Raw genomic sequence first — 22,339 nt, 5'->3', positions numbered from 1 at the left:
GTGGATTTGTGTCAAATGCCTTGGCCAGAACAGTCAAGTGTACATATGGCATATTACCTGCACGCTCCATGTCGTGCTGCTGTGTGGAACCAGCCTCCATCATAATGCAGGTGTACTGCTGTTGCTGTTCTGGGGCTGGAGCCACAACACTTAGGAGTAGCCCCTCCAGTCTGGTGAGGGGGGATGTGTGGCCACCCCACCTCCTGTGGCAACCTGTTGCCTGTGGATATCTAATGCACGCTGATGGACACTTCGGATTAAATCACTGCAGTGATGTCATACCTGCTCATATGTCCTGTTATGCGTGCCATACTCTATGGACAAGGTCTTGCCACAGTGCAGCCCTCTCCTGCTGATTCTGACTGGTGCGGGAAAACAGGATGTCATACTCCCGCACCAGGCTCTGGTGGATCTCCTCGTCTTCCGATACAGAGTAGGCGGGATTACGCTGATGCGCCATCACCCTGGAAGAGAACACAAACAGGATATCAGCAGACCATGTCAGCAATATATGGCACACATACTATACATGATACTCATGTGTAGTGATATACTACTACTCCCATATGTTGCATGTGTGTGTCGTGGTGGATACACAGGTACATGGCCAGATATCAGTGCTCAGCCAACACCTGTGCAACAATACCTGCCACATTCCACACAACAAAGTAGCATGCCCCATCGGTCAGCACACACTGACAGGTCCAATGCACAACCTCACTCTGGGGGTTCACCCCAAGGTACTGTATGTGGGACACCATCCACTACTGTGATGTGGACAGAAGTTACTCGGCCTGGATATACATATCCCACCACCACCACCAGCACAGTAGACTACTTTGATATGTATGTGATTAGACAGTTATTCACTTGCTGGGACTGAGATGGTATCCATGCAGCACACTGGGCCAGTGAAAGCCACAAGCCACACTGCTGACCCCTTTGCAAATGCTTACCACGGACATGCCACAGATTGCATGGAGCTTGCACACACATTTCTAACCCAGACCCTATGCACAAAAGTTAGGCATCCTGTCCGGTGGACCCCAGACAGAGGCAGATTGTATAACACTAGCAGGAGGCTACTGCAGGACAGAGCACATTCACATTAAGGGAAGGCATCTGTGGTCAGCATTGGTACTATGCTACGGTCCATCATAACAACGGTCACGGCCTACTCTGGGAGGGAAATGGCCACAAACACTATGGATGACCACAAGGCCTTCTTCAGTTATGTTACACATATGGACCACATGCCTCAGATATGCTCTGTGTTAATACACACCTACTTAACATTCACCAAACACACTGATATTGGCAACAGTCTTGCAGACATGTTCGGTGCACGTATCCCCCCTCCTTCTCCCCCACCAGTTGAAATATTTATCACAGCTGTATATAACCTCCCTATCATCTCACATGTCCAGGTGAGGGCCGCCCTCAGCAGAGCAGAACACACAGCATCACTGTGACCTCATGGTATCCCTGGATGTGTGCTACCTGCACTCCGAGAGGACATACAACCGCATATAACACTGATAATTTATCTTGGCCATACTACAGGATATGTACCTGGACAGTGGCGTACAGCGACAGTGGTCCCACACCACTAAGAAGGCACCTCGACTGACCCTGGGAACTACCACATCATATGCATAACCGGCCTGGTCTGTTAAGCTATGGAATTATGCAGTATGGGATGCATATGCAGTGATATCGGGTACCTGCAGACACTTGTTCCCAGCCAGTGTGCCTTTGTGATGGGCTGATCCTGCCTTTTGAACCTGGCTGACCTTTCAAAGCAGTCACTACAGCCATTGCAGGGGGCAACGCACAGACAACTGCTGCCAGGATCATGGCATAAGACTGATTGACATGTAATGTATGGTCATCCCCTTTTGGTGGAACTATGTACACACAACATATCACATGGATATACCTATAGATACAGACCTATGACACATTTGGAGGGTTCACAGTATGCACACTATTAACCTGCTACTTTGCATTACCTGTGTTTGTTGCAGCTGGTTGTGTTACCACTGCTTCTGCTTGCTGCTGCTACTGTCACTGCTGACAGCTTTGGGTGACAGAGTCACAGTGTATATTTTTTTTTTTTTGTTCTCTCTCACTCTCTCTCTCACTTTTCTCTCTCCCTCTGTCTGCTTCCAGACAGTGCAATGAATGTATTGCATGTGTGGAGTGTTAGTACTGGATGCTTTTGTAGGTATCTGCATAGGTCCATGTGATGGCCTCTGCACCAATTGTAAGCCAGCATTTGCTAATTGCATGCAGCCAGTTGTGTACTGATTGCAGTTCTCACTGTGATTTTAGGTCAGTGCTATAAAAGGGTATGTGGGATAGGCGTTGCCCTTTCAGATTGTAAGGGCGGGGACCATGCTGGTATGCTGTGGACAGTATTCTGTGAGTGTAAAGGTTAGTATCTCTCTCATGATTCAGGTAATGTTGTAGATTCACATTTCTCCATTCCTCTCTCATGCTCCCTGTAGTAAGTGTGTATGCACAATGACTCCTACAACTATATATATATATATATATATATATATATATATATATATATATATATATATATATATGTACATATACATACATTTATATATGTACTTTAACTGACATTATTACCTACAAGCTACCAACTAGCATGGCTGTTTGTGTTCACACAGTATTATTGTGGGAATCCAGTAGTTTTGACAGTAATTCTACATGGCATGCTTTGGGTACTACACATCCTATATTCCCTTTACATTCATCCCTACTATTACATGTTATATTTATTTTAGCACAATGTTCTTGTATAAGAGTCATGGCTTAGTGGTAGGTCATACAGACTAGTGTTTCCAAGGTCCTGGGTTCGGGACTGACAGTGGGATTTTATTTTGCTTTTGAACTGAGTACAGGACCTGTCAATCAAAGTGACTAAGGCACTTTTAAGCAGTTGTAACCGGGTTAGCACTGGTTTGCGCGGAGCTCACACATGCGCACTGGCGGTCAGCTCCACGCACACACGCGCACACCCGCTTACAACCGCTTAACAGTGCTTACTCTGGCACACACCCGCGCTATTTTCTTTGAAAGAAAAGAAAATGGGGAGACAGGAAAGTGGTGAAAAAGGGGTCACAAAGAGGGTAAGACAGTAGGGAAACAAGCTTGGGATTTGCAGGAGGGATGTTGGTAAGGCCCATAGCTGCCCATTTCTTCATCAGCAACAGCTGTGCATATGTATGTAATTTGGTGTGACATTTGAAACCTTCCACCCCTGAGAGAGGTGTCAGGACAACAATAATACTTGTTGTACACCCAATTGCAATTGATAGATTCCATGTCCAGCAGACATGTGTGCGGAATGGGCAGCTATGTATGGGGCGTAATTTTTTTGTGGGTACAGAGTGCCCTTTTTTTTTTTTTTCAGGTGGTATGTCAGGTGAAGGAAGTCGGTACAGCTGGGGAGGTAGGTTGGGTAGGTAAACAGACATGACACTTTCTCACACTCTCTCACTTGCTTTCATTTTACTTTTTACTTACTTTTACATACTTACTTTTACATTTTAGTGGTATGTCAGGTGAAGGAAGTCGGTACAGCTGGGGAGGTAGGTTGGGTAGGTAAACAGACATGACACTTTCTCACACTCTCTCACTTGCTTTCATTTTACTATTCAGGATGGTACTTACTTCTAGGCTTTATTGACATGTTTTACCTGTAGTTATTATAATCCTTTCCAGCAGTCTCACTTCTGTCATGTTTCAGTATTTCAACAGGGATATACTTCACACATGTGATTTCATCATCTTCTGCAGCTATACCTTTCAGCCTGCTGCCGGGTGTGTACTATTTTCTTACAGGTGGGGCATTTTTATTTCAGAATTTATGTCAGACAGTTTCATTTTTCAGTTTAACTTACAGCTGAAACACACTTTTGTAATCAAGCAATACTTGCAGACACTTTCACACTGTTACTTGCACATTTTATTCCTTAGTGACTACACTGCACTCTTTTGCTGACTGTCATACTTTTATATTTCTTTACAGTTACTGGCAGTGGATTACTGACCTGCCTGGTGGCGCAACCGCACCAGCCTATCACCATAGGCTCTGCGGTTCACAGAACGGACACCTGCAGCTGTAATATAAATGAAGTAATATTGGAATACACATCTCTATAATATCAGCTAGTTTAATTTCTTACATATGTAATTAAATGTAACTTACTCAGTAGTGGGGCGTTGGGTGTTTGCCGGGCCTCCTGGATCCAAAGGTTCAGTTGGTCCTGCTTGCATCTCTTCAGGTCTGCATGGTGGTGACGGACCTGCTCACCAGTCCTTGGAATCCCTGTGGCACTGGTGAGATCACGAGCCAACCGGTCCCAGGCCTCAGACCTGTATGCTCCCCAGAGGACCTGGCCCTGCATGAGTTGGGCCTCATGATTGTGGACTAGGAGCCAGACCATGTACCTAGACTCCTCAACACCCTACCTCTGTGCTTGAAAGCAACTACCCTCTCCTACTCCTGTCATACTGCCTGCAGTTCAGTTCTACAATCGTTTATGCTGTGTATTCCCGCCTATGGGGCTTATATAGTCCGTTTTTCCTGCACATATCTGTGATTGGCCATTTTGGAATTGTATCAACTTCAGTAAACCTGCATTGTCATGCTCCAGTTTGCATTCATTCCTATATATTAGCTATTTTTGCATTTCTAGGTACTGCTGTCATGGCTTAGTGGTTTGGTAAATTGACTATGGTGTATAGTATCCTGGGTTTGAACCTGGCCACTGCTTTTTATTTTTCATGACTGTCTAGACATGCTGAGGGGTGTGTCTGTGTAAAGGCAGTTTTGATACGGCTTGCTCAATGTTGCCCGTCTGTTAGCTCGTTTGCGCAGTGCGCAGCTCCGTGCAAATGGGGTATGCCGGTTTAAGCCTCATTTGGCTATCAGCATGCATATTATGCTCAGCTCAGTTAGGGGCACATAGTTTTAGCATGGTAAACCACTGCTCAGCTACGGGCACTCATTCTGCACCAGTTAAACCACTGCTCATCTACGGGCAGATGCACTCACCCTGTTAAACTGTAGCTCAGCTATGGGCACATCTGGCATTTTTTATTCTTTTGTTACCTCACATTTCTTCAATATAAATTGGCTATTTCATTACATTTTACATAAAATGTGGTTTTATGTGTACATATTTGTCAGGGACTTGTTTCATGCTTATTTTGCTAAAAATAAAAATTGGTGTTGTGGGGGCTCGAACCATGAATGCCTGCTCTTCAGCCAACATCTCTACCGCTACACTATTGCTTCCTGGCTTATTTTGCATATTTAGTTGTTATATGCTTTCCCACTGACTGCTAACTATAGCTGCGCTACAGGCACGCCTGCACAAACGAGCACACTCACGGTTAAACATTTTTACAATTTAAAAAAAATATATAACATGTTTATTTATATGTTTTCTGTTCAGAGTCTGTGGAGGCATGTGTTGTGTTGTGTTTATTCACATTTCCGTGGACTCTGTCATGGATGTTTACTTTGGGCACTTTTCCTCTTCTGGGGGCGTGTCCGCTTACAGGGCTCGGCATAAGAAATGCCCCCTACTGTCTTACACAGACCGTGTTAGCCTTAGGTGTGATTCAGCATGCTCTCATGAATATGCAAAGCATGCTGACATCACTCCGTTTAACTGCAGCCTCCGTGTATGAGTTATAATTCTTACACGGAGGCTTCGTGAATCCTGCCCAATATGTGCTATACATGAAATTATGCAGAGATGCAAATATTTTTTTGGTTTCCATTTGTATTAAAGACATATAACTAACATAAATGTAGTCATGCAGATGTATAATATGTATGTATAGTTACATATATTTCTTTACTCATTAATATGCATGTGTATTTATAGACAAAAGTATTCATCACATAAACATCCCATATTTGTAAACAGATGCAGTTCTGCGTACAGATATGTTTGTTCATTCTTATGCATTATAATTACATGTAGCTACATATATGCAGTACATATTTCTTGTATGATCTACCATCATTTAAGCAACTGTATTATAATTGTATTTATTTATTTATTTAGTTAGTTAACATTTGTTAACTGGGAAACTCTGACTATGACAGAGCCTATTTTCAGAGGAAGCTGGGGGGAGAAATGCTCCAGACGCATGTCTTTGGATTTGTTTTTAATAATAATTTATTTTTGGACCTATGTTTTATATGATTAAAAAAGAAAAATAGATATTTCTTACAGAATTCTGGCCTTGTCAGCATCACCTGATCTACCCACTCAGACAGCTGGTTAGGCCTTAGCTTCTGTAGGTCATTGTATCTGGGTTGACACTGGGGCCAGAGCAAGTGATGCCAATCAAGGGTGACAGATGCTCACCCATCTCCTGCCAGATGTCAATTTTCTTTCATCCAAATCTCAAGTTACACAGGATTATATCTTATTCAGGTATGAATCCCTATGAAAGTAGAGCATAATTGTGGTCTCTTTGTCACACTGGTTTAGAGTGTGGCCTCATGCCATCACAAGTGTTGCCATCATTAGAAGTGCCAGAACCAGAATGAAAAAACTATGAGCAGGCTGTGGTTCTTAAGTTTAGAACCATTCCCTGTAGGATGTGAAATCACCCAAGCCAAACTCAGTTAAGCAGGAGAATTAGACTTGGTACTGTTATTATTGGCAATTTTGGTTTACCAAAAATACTTTGTCATCTACATTTTTAAGGGATCCATTCACATTTTATTTATATGATTGGATAAAGGTCATTAATGAAATCACTGTTTTTTATCTTACACCTATCACTGCTGCTTTGTCTGACAGATGCTACATTTTTGGAGTTTTACACCTGGGTATTAAGAAGGAATAACTTTTTATACTTATATGCATTCCTTCTGCAGTGTAGTAGCAGTATTAATGTTTTTTGTTTGTTTGTTTTTTAGACTGTCCTGGGGATTCAATAAACTCCATGTAGACTTAGCAAGAAGCCTACACAAAGTTTACATGTTTGTGCGGTTAGCAGCAAAACTAATTACATATGCATGCTGCACACCACATTTAAACATAAACAAGTGCAGTTTCATGGCCAGCAACAGTGTTGCATACTGTGAAGCTGTGTAAAGCAACATGGACACCAGCAGACATGTAAACCTGTTTTCCTATGGTCAAAGTAGGTCTGCGGGATTGGGTGAAAAAGCCACACTGACTACCAGATTTATTAATAAACCAGTGTGTACAGTTCCAACACATTACATGAAAGTGTATACATTGCAGAGTATTGTGGAAACCTGTTTCAGACATACGAAATAAAAGTTGTGTAAATGATTAGTAAGGGTACATAGACTGCATTAAAAATAAATAGTCAGGGGAAGTATGTGTATTGAAAAGGGACACAGATGAATTATAATAATTAATATAGGGGAAGAGGACAGGTGAAATATGGTAATGTACAGCAGATGAGGGCATGTCAATGAAGACAGTGATAGCATGAACACAAGTCACATATTGGCATGGTATGGTACAGACAGCACAGTTATTGTATATTATGTGACTGTCACACAAGGTGATATATCAATAGAGAAGATTTTTTGTGACATAAACATCCTGACATGAGAAAAGAGAGGACATATATCAATGATGGTATATATTGTAGGGGTTAGGTGCATGTTGTGAAGTTGTACATGATGACTTTCCTGAATATGAATGACAACAATAAACAGAAGCACACACAGTCATGGACAATATCAGAATAATACCACCAATAATCCCATGTCTGTGACATAACATCTGTGACTGTCACTGATCACAGATGGTTCTGCAAGAAAGCACTTGTACACCTACTGGAGGTGTTAGGAGGGAGTTGTCACACCTGTATTTGCAATTACAAGCAATCCTGGCTAGTTGACAGGTGTGCATTCCATATATATTGCACTATCCACACTGTCACAAATGTAACCCATTCCATCAGTGTTGTCAATCACCTATGTATTTACTTTTTGCATCACAGGAACATGTATCACACATGCATCTTGTATAATACTTTGATGGGGGTTCTGCATCATCACCCAGTAATGTGTATGCAGCAAAAAGAATACTTTTGTATGACCAATAAGATGTGTTGAAGGTCACTGTGGCAAATGTGGTACAGCTGAATAGCTGTTTCTTGGAATATATGATATGAGGTACATGAAAAGGGGTGCATTGCACTCAATTACTGGTGTGATGAGGACTGAGAACTATGTAACTATAATCTCCTTTGATGCGGATGCCTCACACATACTCAGGAGTTGCATTACATAAAAGAGAGTAGTCTCCACTGTGGGCACATGCTAGTGAATGTTCCACATACCATCTACCTGAGTACACAGGTCACATACCAATTGGTCTGCTCATGGGGGTCTGCTGTCTTTGTTATAATAAAGGTTGCATATTTGCTTTTATAATGTAACAAATCCCCCCATTATTTTTGTTTATTTCCTGTGTCTCCATGGCTATGGCAGCAATCCTTTGTGTGTGTTGATACTTTCTGTATTATACTAATACTACACTTGGATTCAGTGATTGTACACAATCTGCAGTCTCCACAAAGCTGGTTGGATGAAGGATGTTTAAGTCATTCTTGACATCTGAGACTTAAATAATGAACAGGAAAGTGCCTAGCACAGAGCCCTGAGGTACAGACCTGATCACTGGACTCTAAATAAAGGTCACTTTACATACTTTAACATATTTATTTGTCATGTCACATATGTGATCCAGTGGTCTACCCACTTGGTGATATAGGTATTTATGACCACTTGTGACAATGTCTCAGTAATACCTCATTGTGGATTTGTGTCAAATGCCTTGGCCAGGTCAAGTTGCGCAGGATAATAGTAATGTCATCATGCATGCCATTGTTGACCTTCTTGAAGACAATAAACAGATGTAACTGACATGATGTAGCCTGAACAAATCGCACATCTTTCACACACAGTTGGCATATTACCTGTGTCCTTTTAGAAATGGCCCATGATAACTTGTTTGTCTGCCTTCCAAATGAGGAGAATCATGATGTGTCTGTAGATGCATGCATCAGGTGATATCCTCCCCACAGTCAGAAGGATGCATGTTAATGTATACCTGTCTGTGGGAACATTGCCTGTCTGGATACTGTGTTGAAGTATGGATCCAACAGTGTCTGGTAGGTCCATGTTTCAACTCAAGCTATAGACAACCTGTGGTGTTGTCAGGATCCATTGATTCTGTGTTATTAGCTGTAGTGAGTGCACAGATGTGCTGTCCTTCTCAGAATAGAAACTGAATAATATTTGCATGTATACTCTGGCTGATGACCAGTGGAGACAGGGTGCTGATGTATGAGCAAACTGTCAGCTAGAGGATTGTCTGTTTCCTCTGGTTGGGTATGTCTAGTGGCATTCACATAGAGATTTGTGTATTCCACCTAACATTTGAAATTTATTGGAGTAAATGATTTGTGAAAAGACCTACAAATACAACCTTGGTCAGTCATCACATTCCACACATTTGCACTATGCACACAGTTGTACAACTGTACCAATGTCACATACGTCATGTACATTAATTGCACAGAATAAGTCTATATGTCTTTCATGGGCAAGCTGTGTCTGAGCAGCCTGATGCCATATCAGAACACATTACAGATCATTTGTTTGTGAATCATGTATTACATTTCCTGACACAAATGTTAATAGTCACACAACAGTGCTGCTGACCATCTCAATAACCGTTGGGTATAGCAAAGGTTGGAGGAGAGTTGTACATAGCTGTGGATTCACATATTGTTCTAAAATTGTCACCATAGTGATTGTTGAGTGCACACACAGTTGACTGCAGTGAGAACAGTACTTCTACTTAACTATTTACTGAACACAGTACCTAACACAAGCACTACAACACAATTCTGTATTTTATAGCATTGGAGAATACTTTATAGCTGATAATATCAGCAGAGTCTTGTGAGAAGAGATTGGTAATAGCAGTGTCACTCATGCAGATGTAAAATGGCCTCTTGAATGTCAACCAGCTGAATAGACACACACATACGCACACACACACACACACACACACACACACACACACACACACACACACACACACACAAAGTTGACTGCAGTGAGAATATAACCCCTGTCTACGTACACCACATAGAGAACTCAATATTTAATCCAAGCTTCACAGCACACGTCTGACTTGAAAAGTGTCAGACAATACTTTACAAGTGATGACCTTAGCAGTGTCTGGGGAGAAGAAGATGGTAAAGGCAGTGTCCCACATGCAGGTATAAAATGGTGACTTAAATGTGACCCAACTGAATGAATAAACACATACACAGCCGACTGCAGTAAGAACAGAAGCCATGCCTAACTATGTACACCAACTAGAAAACTCAGCATTTAACACAAGTGTCATGGCACAAGTCTGACTTTTACAGTGCTGCAGGACAATTTATAGTGGATGACATCACCACTGGATGTTTGAGAAAAGATGTTGGGAGGTCTGTCTGAAATTGATGTGTAGGAATGGACAGCTGTCAAAATATTGGTACTCCATGAGATTGTACTGATGACTGCAGGATACAAAGTTATTCTCTTCTGATGACACACACACACACACACACACACACACACACACACACACACACACACACACACACACACACACACACACACACACACACACACACACCAGTTGACTGCAGTAAGAGTAGGACCCCTACATAACAAATTATACTGACAAGATATCTCAGTACTTAACACAAGTGTCAATGCACAAGTCTGACTTTTGTAATACTGATGGACAATTTATTGTGGATGACATTGGCTTGGATGCTTGAGAGAAGATGTTGGGAGGCCTGCCTGAAATGGATGTCTAGCCATGTACAACTGTCAAGATATTGAAGATCTGCATGTTACAAGATTAATGAATGTGAAAAGTGTAGCATTTGCTGTTGTGTTTCCAATGTACATGTGTACCTTAAAACTACTGCTTTGCAAACTACTGTATATGCAAACAGTTGTCCACATTACTACAAGTATTGGAAAATATGAATGTGTGTTGTCAGTATAAAGATGTACATTGTATACAAGAAAGCCTTTTTTTATTTATTTCTGTACTATAGTTGATGTATTTGGGAACAAGTACTGAGAGACCAAGTTTCAAGTGAATGGGTGCAAGTAACACATGGTCACAGTGTAAATATGTGTATTTTCCTTAAAAATGCCCTCCCTTTCTTTGTGTTTTACATGTACTTTCATGATATGAAGACTAAATGGGAAGTAAACTTAAGTGATACATGCTAATGTGCACTTTCCATAGCTCATTGCTGAACAGCTGGTTTGCGCAATCAATGTCAAATAGTTTGCTCATGAGAGATACACATTTATACCATTTTCCCTTTTGTGCATAGTCACATTACAGCCAAACACAAACTTCTACTTCACTGATAAAATTATGAGAATTTTATTGGTTTGTATAACTCTGTTCAAACATGTTAAGTAGAGAAGCATGTCAGTCAGCAGTGTGGATAGTACTGAGTGCAAGCAGCACACCTACTGCTTAGTTGTCTCTGAGGCAGTAGGTGTAAATGGACTGAGACATTTCTTTTTGAGCCCAGATGATATAGGAATCAAATCCAAGTGTATCTAGTAGTTTTAAATATGTATTTATAATACAATGAAATAATTATTTATTTTACTTTCACTGTGTGTTACCTTAGCACAGTGTAGTTAAGCAGCATTGCAGAAGTAACTGCACCAGTGAAGAAGCATTCACAGTTGCTTGGTATTGGTGAGTGGTGTCAAATTTCTTACAAAGAAGACAAAAAGTTTTTTTTTTTTACTTATGTGTGTGGTGTGTGACTCTATTTTTTTACCACATTAAAGGTTTTAAAACGGGGTAGATAGATAAGTGATGAAATGGGAGGCAAGCAGGTGGACGAACAAAGGGAAAGCAATATTGGAATGTGCAGGAAAGAGGTAGGAAAAAAAACATAGCTATCCACTTTTTCAGCAGTGTGAAATTAAAATATGTACAGAATATTAGCTGAATTTGGACTGTCACCTCACCAAAGTGGGGTGACAACAGCACAACCATGTTTTATAGCCAATTGGACCAAATCAAGTGTGTCAAGAAGACACTGGTGTGAAGTCAAGAGTTTAGTATGGGACAATTTTTTTTTTCTGGGGCAGGTGCCCATTTTTTTTAACTTCATTAAGAGAGGAATTTTGTGTAAGGGATGTTGGTATTTCTGTGTCAGTTAAGTAGGTAGGTGAGGAAACAGATGCAAACAGGACAAACAAGGCACAGGGAAAGTGGGGGAAATGACAGGTTGAGGGAAACTAAGACAGGGGTTAGATGCCCATACCCATCAATCATGGGGACAGTGAGAATCTAGTCCTCACTGAGAGGACTGCCATCACTGTCGCCTTACTCTGATGGCTATTAGAGTGCTCGATGTCTTCTCCTATGGAACATAAAAGAGAGCATCCTCTCCATTCAGCATAGGCATGTAGGCATGCACCAATGGGACTGTGCATGACCCTATACACCAAGCTTGGCAACTCCTGGTAGGTGATAAAATCACCACCTCCACCAGTACTTGTGGATGGTACCACAGCAGCAGCTGCTAGAGTAGTGCTACCTGATGTGGAGGGCCCAGGTAGTGCAGGGGCAACAAATGCAGTACTGTCAGGTTGGATCCCATGTGTGCTGGATGCCAGTATAGGAGCTGGTAGAGCACCAACAAACTAAGCCATGGGGTTGGCCTACCTCCCTGTGCTGTAAAGCATTTTGTGATTTGTCAGAGATGGGTGACATGGAAACATTTTTATGACACATAGAAAAATAAAAAAATAGATAAGGGTGGGGATAAGAGAAAAATTAGATAGTCAGTACCATCATATGTGACATACAATGCATTGTCTCAATAATAAAGTATTTATCTCTACTTCTATATTTAAGTATACTTCTTAACAACTAGAAACTATAAGTAATGATTGCTCAAAGTAATCCTTGCCATGTGCATATATCACATATATGCTTGGTCTAATTATATAGATTAAGTTAACAGCAGGGCATTTATGCCACTTCTATTGAAATTATATTATGTGATAATTTTAAAGGATTTTACCATATATCTGTTACTTGTGATATCTGAACCCACAATGTCTGACTACAGTATTCGACTTGACTGCTACAGTTGGCTTATGCTACAGATGGAAGCATGCATGCTTGTTTTTACAGTTAGGATATGCATGCTTAATTGGTTACTACTGAATAGAAGAGCAACATTTTAGCTAAAATAATGGCTCTATATTATAAGCATGAAAAACTTAAACCGCGAACATTCACATGAGTGAAAATGCCAGGAATCGAAAGTGTGATTGCATGGTCATGTTACAGTGAGGAGTGGGATATTTGCCCTTTTCTCACTGTAGTGCGACCTCAGAGTTAGAATATATAGATAGCAGGGGGTGTGGGGGGTACAACCCCCCCACAATAGCAACTTCCATTACCGGCATTTTCGCTCATGTGAGCGTTTGGGGTTTAGGGTTTTCATGCTTATAATATAGACCCAAAATAATAGGTATGTTGGGCTGCATAATTATCCCTTGCTTCCCTTAGTCTTTCTAGATGGTCAGCATGAGCCTCTCTATTTGTCATAATCTCTTGGTTGGCTGTGGAATAAAAAGAAGAGAAAAAGAGAAGAGCATTAAGCAAACCAGTCTTTCATATATGCAGCTGCATATCTAGTTTTAATTTTCTGTCTCTATATACTTACACAACTGTGGGATGTCAGCAGTCCTAAACTCATCCAGTGACTGCTTGAGTGTATCCTGCTTGTGCCTTTTGAGGTCATTATAGTGGTGCTTACGCTGTTCTCCAGTGTGTGGAATGCCAGTCACACTGGAGACAGCCTTTACCAGACTATTCCATGCCTCAGACTTGTATTGGGAACTGGTATAGCCCCCCCCCCTGCAATAGCCTTCAGCTGTGTCACTTTTGAAGGAGTCTAGTAAAAATTCTAGACTCCTCAATACCCCACCTCTGCACCATAAATTGGGCACCTTCCCTTTTACCACCAGACATGTCTAACCAGGGAAAATAGCAAAAGTTAACAGTGATTTCAGTGATTTTTCTCCATTGCTTGCTATCATGTTTACTACTAGTGAGCGAACCTGACCAACCATGCCAACTGAGTTTGTGAGACTTTAACCAGAAAGCAGTAATACCAAACAGTGAGGAAAGTCATTTATGAACTAATGAGGGTAATGTGACAATTGGCATTTTTTTTTTTAGATTGGATGCAGCTGTATCTGCTGCTTGATTTAACTTTACAGACATGTATTGGAGCTATAAATTATATGACCTGACACATTTTTGGTGTGGCTTTACACACTAATAAAATTAACTTATGCAATGTGGAATTTAAACCTATGCATTTGGAGCAAATCATCCTCTTCCATACAAGTGATGTTTCATCCTTGCTATTGAAGAAATGCTTGTTAAACATGCTCATTCTCTCTCTCTCTCTCTCTCTCTCTCTCTCTCTTTCTCTCTCTCTGTCTCTCTGTCTCTCTCTCTCTCTCTCCCCCTCCCTCTCTCTTGAGCTGCAATTTCACCAGCCCATTTTCATGAAAGTGCATTTATTCGAAAATGCACTTTCGTGAAAATCAATTCAGTAAAGTGAGGTCACTGGTTCTGGGATCCTGTGGTGGTGCAGGTACAGTGTTTTTATTAGTGGTGTATGGGAGGAGCATGTAGTTGTAGATCATGGTACAGTGAGGATAAGGGAATATTCCCTTTTTCCCACTGTAGTGCGATCTTGGAGTTAGTATATATAAGTAGCAGTATTTTGGGGGGGGTTGCAGGTGGCTTGCCACCTTTATTTTTTTTTGGCCGTTTTTGCAAAAGTGTATTTCCAAATTAATGCACTTTAGTGAAAATGGACTTGCAAAATTTTAGTTTGATGAACTGTAATTTCGATGAGTCAAAGTAGACCCATAGCTATATATATACACACAGACATACACACACACACACACACACACACACACACACACACACACACACACACACACACACACACACCAGAGTGAGGGGTTAACCAGGTAAGTGTGTGAACTGTTAAGGTCTTGGTTTATACATTCATTTGTGTATGAGTATCCTTAAGGTCTGAAGGCATCCAAGTCCAGAGAAGATGATTATAATTACAGAAACATAAATTTCAGTATACTCTCTATAACACATATAATTCATATGAGCTCCACTGCTATACATACTTACTGTTATTTATATATATATTTTTTTATTTGTTTTTTAAAATTGAGTGGACAAGCAGAAATAAAATTGTGAGTGTGCTGGATTAGAATCCAGGCTCACCTGTTTTGTAGTCCTAGACTTAGGCCTGCTGCCACAGGAACAGCTAAAAAAAAAGCTCTGTATTTTCATATTCATTATTAAGTATGTGTGTTGACCACCATGCAATGCCACTTAGCATGTTTGTGCAGCAGCAAAAAAGAGAGGGTATAATGTATCCATTTTGAAAGTGTATGCTCTCTGTTTCCTGTCTGCCACTATTCTAGACCTGCAGGTGTTGGGGAAGGTTGCTAATCACTGAATGAACAACGTGTTTGCACAATGGAAACCAAAAGATTCAGCAATGTACATTTTTTGAAATCAAGAATGTTGGCATCTTATCTGCAGGTGTTCTATCTACTTGTGTGGGTCATTAAACCAGGTTTGTGCAATGGTAAGAAATATGGAAAGCTTGCCTTGTTTTATCCTTGTGAACAGTGTTTATTATGTTTCATCCTTAAAAGACAAATGTGGAACTTCAACCGTGATCTACATATATATATACTGTGTGGATGACTGTGTTTAGCATGAATCACCAGTGTAGTTTATATATTGCTTATCACAGAAGTACATTACATGACATTTATACTATTTATCCATTTCCCATGTTTGAGCTAAACCATGCACTGTGCAAATAATGTTATTAAAAATAAATAAAAAATAAAATAAAATAAACAACCTTGCAAAATAAATGTTAGTACACATGAAAGATTTTTACCCAGGTCTGGATTTAAACTGTCACACTAATGAACCTGAAAAACACAGTAAGGATGTGGATCCCTCTTTGCCACAGAAACAGCTTTGCAGCAGGATTGGAAATAATTGTACATACAAGCAAGTCTCAAATCATCCACAGTATTAACAATACATATTGCACTTGTACACTTCTGAGTTGTTTGTACATATGTTAATTTCAGATGTAGTTCAATGAGTTACCACGCAACTGTTTATAACAATTGTTTGCAGCAATTCAGCTCTGTCTTATCTTTGTATGGTGTTCATTCTTTCTTATTTGAGCAGTAATCTGAACCATGCAGTCTGTAAGGCATTTTGCATCATTATCCATAAAAGGTATGAGAATATTAAATGACAATGATATAGTTTTCAACAAAGGCAGGGGCATTTGGATATTACTGAACAGAAACTGAGAAATGTGTGCTACTTATATACATTTAAAACCTTGATGCAATTACGTCTACACTACGTAAGGGTAACCTGGCTGAGGTAAGGGAGTCTGAACTGCTGTTGTGTTTTATTTCTCCCTACCAGTAATCATTCAAAGTTGCAATCCATTAGCAACAAATACTGAGGAAGTGCCTACACTATGTTTACACCTGCCACAGGGAGCCAAGAATTTGGGATTCAGTGATTCTAATGAGCTCACTTCTCATTTGCATCTTTACCATGCTCACATGCCTTAATCTATACTAAAAAAAAGTTAATTGTGTAGCTAGGGAACCAGAAGGTGAGGAAAGTTGTGTATGTGGATAACACAGGAGAATATTGCTATCACTTTGGATTTATCTTCACAGAAGACTACTGATCTTGATAAATTGATTTTTTCAATTATATACTGGATTTGCTCTCACACACACACACATACACACACACACACACACACACACACACACACACACACACACACACACACACACACACACACACACACACACATTAGCAAATGCAACATTTATCTGTATGCACTTCTTAGAAGTTTACTGATGGCATAGGCATTTTTGTCAGGGCATTTGACCATCTTAGATACACAGCCTTATTAACTTTCATCACAAGTGTTACTGTTACAACTGTTTCTTTTTAGAGTCTTCTATGTTATTTCATTGAAATGTAAATGTCATATATTGGCAATGACACAGGGGTGTTAGCTAAAGGGGGTGCTGCAACAGAACTCCCACTGACACCAAACAAGGAGTTCCTGTCCACTGTCAGGGATCCAGAAAGCACAGTGGAAAGTGTGCAACAGCATGTGATCAATGTTGGAATTGCTGTTTCAGAGAGAGCAAGTATATCCTGGGGGGGGGGGGGGCTTTCAAGTATGCTTACATATGTCAATTTTTACAGATTTCTTGTATACTAAAATATTGAAACCAATAGTTAAGCTGGTTTAATATATTTTTTTTGGAAGGAGAGGACTCCTTAAACATTGATACAGTTCACAACACATTCTGGTTCATTACACATAGGCTTGAGGTTGAACTGTCATCCAAGTTTCAGTTTAATGTATTGTTAATGGACACATAAAGACAAACATTTTACCCCAGTGTTATTGTTACTGTGATGATGGTGGTGTCCTTACATTTTGTTTAATTTCTTCCAGGACCATCCTCCCTAGCATGTGTGCAGTCATCTGTACAAGGTAATCCAAATATTTGTATTTCAGTACTGATGAACATTTTACAGAAATATGCATTTATCCAAATGTGTTAGATGGGTATCAGGAGTGTGTGTATATTACTTTATCATCTGTGATAGTGGCACCAGTGTTACTTTGTTAGCAATATATTAAATTGTAGCAGTGTAGCTATTAATTCCTTTCCTCTGTTTGTTGTTTATTATCACAGGTGATCCTAACAGTGGAAGTGTAGGACTCTTATCACCTGATGTCAGAGTTTCAGCAGACTCTGATGATGGTGTCCAAACACAGGCACAGTCAGGGGTGTAGAGGTTGAATCTGACACTGAGGTTGACATTCAACCATCTTCTGTGATTCCATCTGACACAGCCAGTAGGCTTACGCAAACCCATTCCAGTGAGCCCTCCGATATTTGACAGGTGGTGGGTGAGACATTTAATCAGGGTACTGTGGTTACTGTAGCTTCAGTGCCTGTTGTCTAAGGGCATAGCCAAAGTGTGGTTGTGGTTACATGCAGTATGGTTGTTAGGGGTGCTCTGAGGAGGCCTGCTGTGCATCCTCCAACTGATGCTGGTCTGTCTTTCTGTGCCACTTGGCTTATGTTTAAGGCCATCATGGAGGTGCAAGCACATTCCAATAGGGCTTCTGAGAAAATGCTTAGGGCTGTAGATGTAGCACAGGTTGACATGTGTAACTTTCTCCACTGTGTTGCTGATTCCATGGATCAGATTAATGACACATTGGAATGGGCTATGTGTCAGATGGAACATCTTCTGGGAGGGGGACAGCATCCCCATGTATGTAAGTCAGCCACATCATCTGATGTTAGCCGATATGACCATGTCTGATCATGCTCCTGTAGTGGCAATATTTTCACTGCTCCATCAGTAGTTGAGGTGTTCACACCCAAATGTGGCAGGCAATGGAGTCATAGTCCTGGACATACTCATGAGGAGAGCTCATCAGTTGCATTCAGGCAGCACCAGTGCAACTGACCGTGGGTATGGCCTTGCCAGTGCAACTCCTTGCAGAGCCAATTCTCTGGGTCAGGGATGATGACGATGATGAACTGTCACCTCTACCATGAATGGCTTACACCTGTCCAGTGGGTTTACTTCTGATTGTCGAAAGCTCACTTTTTTGACAACCAGAAGATCAAACCCATTGAAGCGAAAGTGCACTAAATTGAAAGTGCACTTTCGAAAAAGCTGGTTCTCCAGAGCGTATTACAGTGGGGATAAGGAAATATATCCTTTTCCCCACTGTAGTGCAATCTTGGAGTTAGTATATTTAAGTAGGGGTGTGTGTGGGTCGCAGACCCCACATGTGGGGGTGCAGGGTGGCTTGCCTCCCTGCAAAATACTGTTTAAATCAGTTTTTATTGCTTGTTTTTTGCTGGTTTTGGAAAACCGGCTTTTGCAAAAGTTCACTTTCGATCTAGTTTACTTTCGCTTAAATGGGTCTCAATACTGCTTATTCAAGATAGTGAAATTTCAATCAACCAACATAAACCCCTGTCCAGCATACTAGGATGTAGAGCTAGCACAGAGCTTGGCTGTGTTCTTGCAGACAGTCACACACTGATTTCTCCTGGAGTCCCCATACAGGCACACGTACACACACGCATTCCCTATCTTTTGTATCAGCCTAGGCCACCTGCCCCACCCCCTCCAAACAACACCCTGTGCAGATGATGATAACTCTGCCATATCTTTGTTTTTTATGTTTTGGATTCAGGGATACATAAGTTTTTTGTCTGATGCTCAGGGTTCATAGCTGACTTAGTGCTAAGTATATATGTTTTTTAATGCTGTTTTGCAAATAGTACAGCTTTTTACCGGTTTTTATAAGGTGCACATCCCTCCCATCCTCTTAGACCAAGAAAGCTTGACCATGCCATAAGTAAAAGTGTGACAAAGGCCCAACAATGGGGAGAGTTTTTAAAAAGTGTGGTCTTACAAAGTTTAACATTTGATAGAATAACAGGTTTTGCATTACTATTTTATGTTTTTTTTCCTTAGGGAATATGAAGTCTCATACTGAAATGTGTATCATTATTTCTTAACAACACTCTTTAAAGATTTGCCAGTACAACACTCTGAGGCCAAACTGTGGATATTAGGTGAAAATCTGTATGTTTTAGATGTATGAATGTGTGAACCTTTGATGCATGAGGCCTATTAGTTGGTAAATGACACAATTCATATATCACTGCTGTAAAAATCACCCACCTCATACTTAGCTTACATTACCAGGATATGCCATTCCTTTGTATTCTTAGACATTTGTTTTTCTATTTCAGGATCAACAGTTACCCTGGAAATCTGGTAGTTGCAAGAGTTTTAGTTCGAAGCTGACTCTGTCTGATGCTATTAGTACACACCACTACATAGGTAATTAAAGGTAGTGAGCTTTGGTGGCATCAGTGTTACTGTATGTATGTGGATGAGATGAAGGTTATAGCCCTTTAGGTGGTGGGCATGTGTGCTATCCATTGCCTGTTGCCCAATGTGAGGGCATATTGTATATGCCTATGTCTGCCTATGGATTCCTTCACAAGCTTGAAGTTTCAAAACCTCAAATTGAAAATGGTCTAGATCATAACATCGAAATTTTGAAACTTTGAACAGTTTGAATGGAGATCACTGTACAGCACTGAATGGGAAATTTACTATTTTTCTCACTGTAGTGCAATATCTGAGTTGGTATATTTATTTAGCAGGGGGTGTAGGGGTGCAGGGGGGAATTGCCCCTCTGGAAAAATGTGAAAAAAAAAGTTTTTTGTTTTTATTTTTTTTTTACATTACAATTTTGAAGTTTTAAAACTTTGATCTTATGGTCTCAACCATTTGCAGTTTGAAGTCTTGAAACTTTGAGCTTGTAAAGTAAATCCCTGCCTATACCCACAGTGGTTGCTGATTCCCCCTCTGAGTGTGGCTGTAGTGACCTTCCCAGTGGTGGTGGGATGTGTGGCCCTTTCCCTTGCTGTTCCTGCTGATACTGTTTTCTCAGGATAATCTTGTGAAACATGGCATAAACAGTGAATATTTCAGCAAATGTACAGGGATTGTACTGCAGGACTGCCCCAGATGTATCTAGGCAGTACAACCACAACTTCAGCAGACCAAACACATGTTCTATGATATCTCTTGTTTGACTGTGTGCCTCATTATAGCATTCTTGAGTTGGTGTGTGTGTGAATTTCTGATGGGCATCATCAGCCACGGTTCCGGTGCATAACCTGCATGCCCTAGTAAATGACCCTGTGGGATAGTCCTGCTAGTAAATATCTCATAGAGCTGACAGTTGTGCCAAATATGTGAGTCATGGTAACTGCTACGGTGCCAGCCCACACATTCAGGATAATACCCTTAGCATACACATGACCTGGCAGTTAACTGACTGGTAGTCCTTTATATTTATGTACACCTTTCCCTGTTCCCCAGGTGGTGCTTTGATTTCTACATGTGTACAGTCTATGGCCCACAAGACTTCAGGCTAGTGCGCTACAGGGTAGAACTCTTTTTTTCAAATATCTTTTTATTAAATGTTTTTCATAATTTGAAATAAAAAATGATATACAGCACAATAGAAGTTGTTGGCATTACAATTTGCATAGCACTAGCAAGTTATTAAGCTAGGTGTTCACACACTGTGATAAAAAAAAAAAATTCAAATTAGCTGAAGTTGACAACAAAGGATTACCCTGAAGTTATGATTGTGTTATGATTCAGTCGTGATGCATGAATATAGTAAAGCAATTGACCTATACATTATGGTAATACAATAAGAGTATATCTTGAAGTGTAACACCAACCTAATGATACAGAAAAAATCTAAACTACTATACATTATATACATATTTGCAAGAATGTCACTTTAGTTGATGCTGTTACTACTTTTAACTAAAGAGAGTGTTTAATAACTTTATGTATATTCGCATACTTTGCACTTCATGATAAAATATCAATTAAAGCTTTCAGTAGTTCTGATAATATGCCTGGTTCTTTTGACTTTGGGTAAACAGGGTAGAATTCTCGCATAGTTCTGGCTCTGTTCTCAGGTGGCAAAATTGAATACAAATGGCAAATGACACCTCAAACACATACGGACAAAGTTTTAATCAGTAGTTAAGCACTTTTCGTCTCCTCAATATGACTTATTCAGACAGTTGATACAAGAAAACCACTCTGTTTAAATACATATCATCTAATGCATTTAGAATCAATTACATTGGTCTCATTTCAAAGCTAAAGTCCCTGTAACTACATCTTAAAAGTCCTTTTAAAAGTCATCAGAAACATCATATAAAAGAAAAATACTAGTAAGAAAGACATACTTTAAACAAACATCAAAACCGAATGCTTGTCATCTCCTTACTTTAAATATGTAAACACACAATAACTTAAATGTTATTCTAAAATGATAAAATGAATAGACATTTCTTTCACAAATTACAGCCCAACCAAGATGTAAATTTCAAAAGTGTTGTTTTTGTAAAGTTAAATTTCTCAGTTTAAAAATGTTTTTTAACAAATTAAGTTTTTCAGTTTTAAAATACATG

The sequence above is a fragment of the Protopterus annectens genome, chromosome 5.part1 (genome assembly GCF_019279795.1).
Source record: "Protopterus annectens isolate FY-2018-M chromosome 5.part1, PAN1.0, whole genome shotgun sequence".
NCBI classification, from domain to species: domain Eukaryota; kingdom Metazoa; phylum Chordata; order Ceratodontiformes; family Protopteridae; genus Protopterus; species Protopterus annectens.
The sequence above is the reverse complement of the archived record's forward strand: the minus strand, read 5'-3'. Positions refer to the sequence as shown.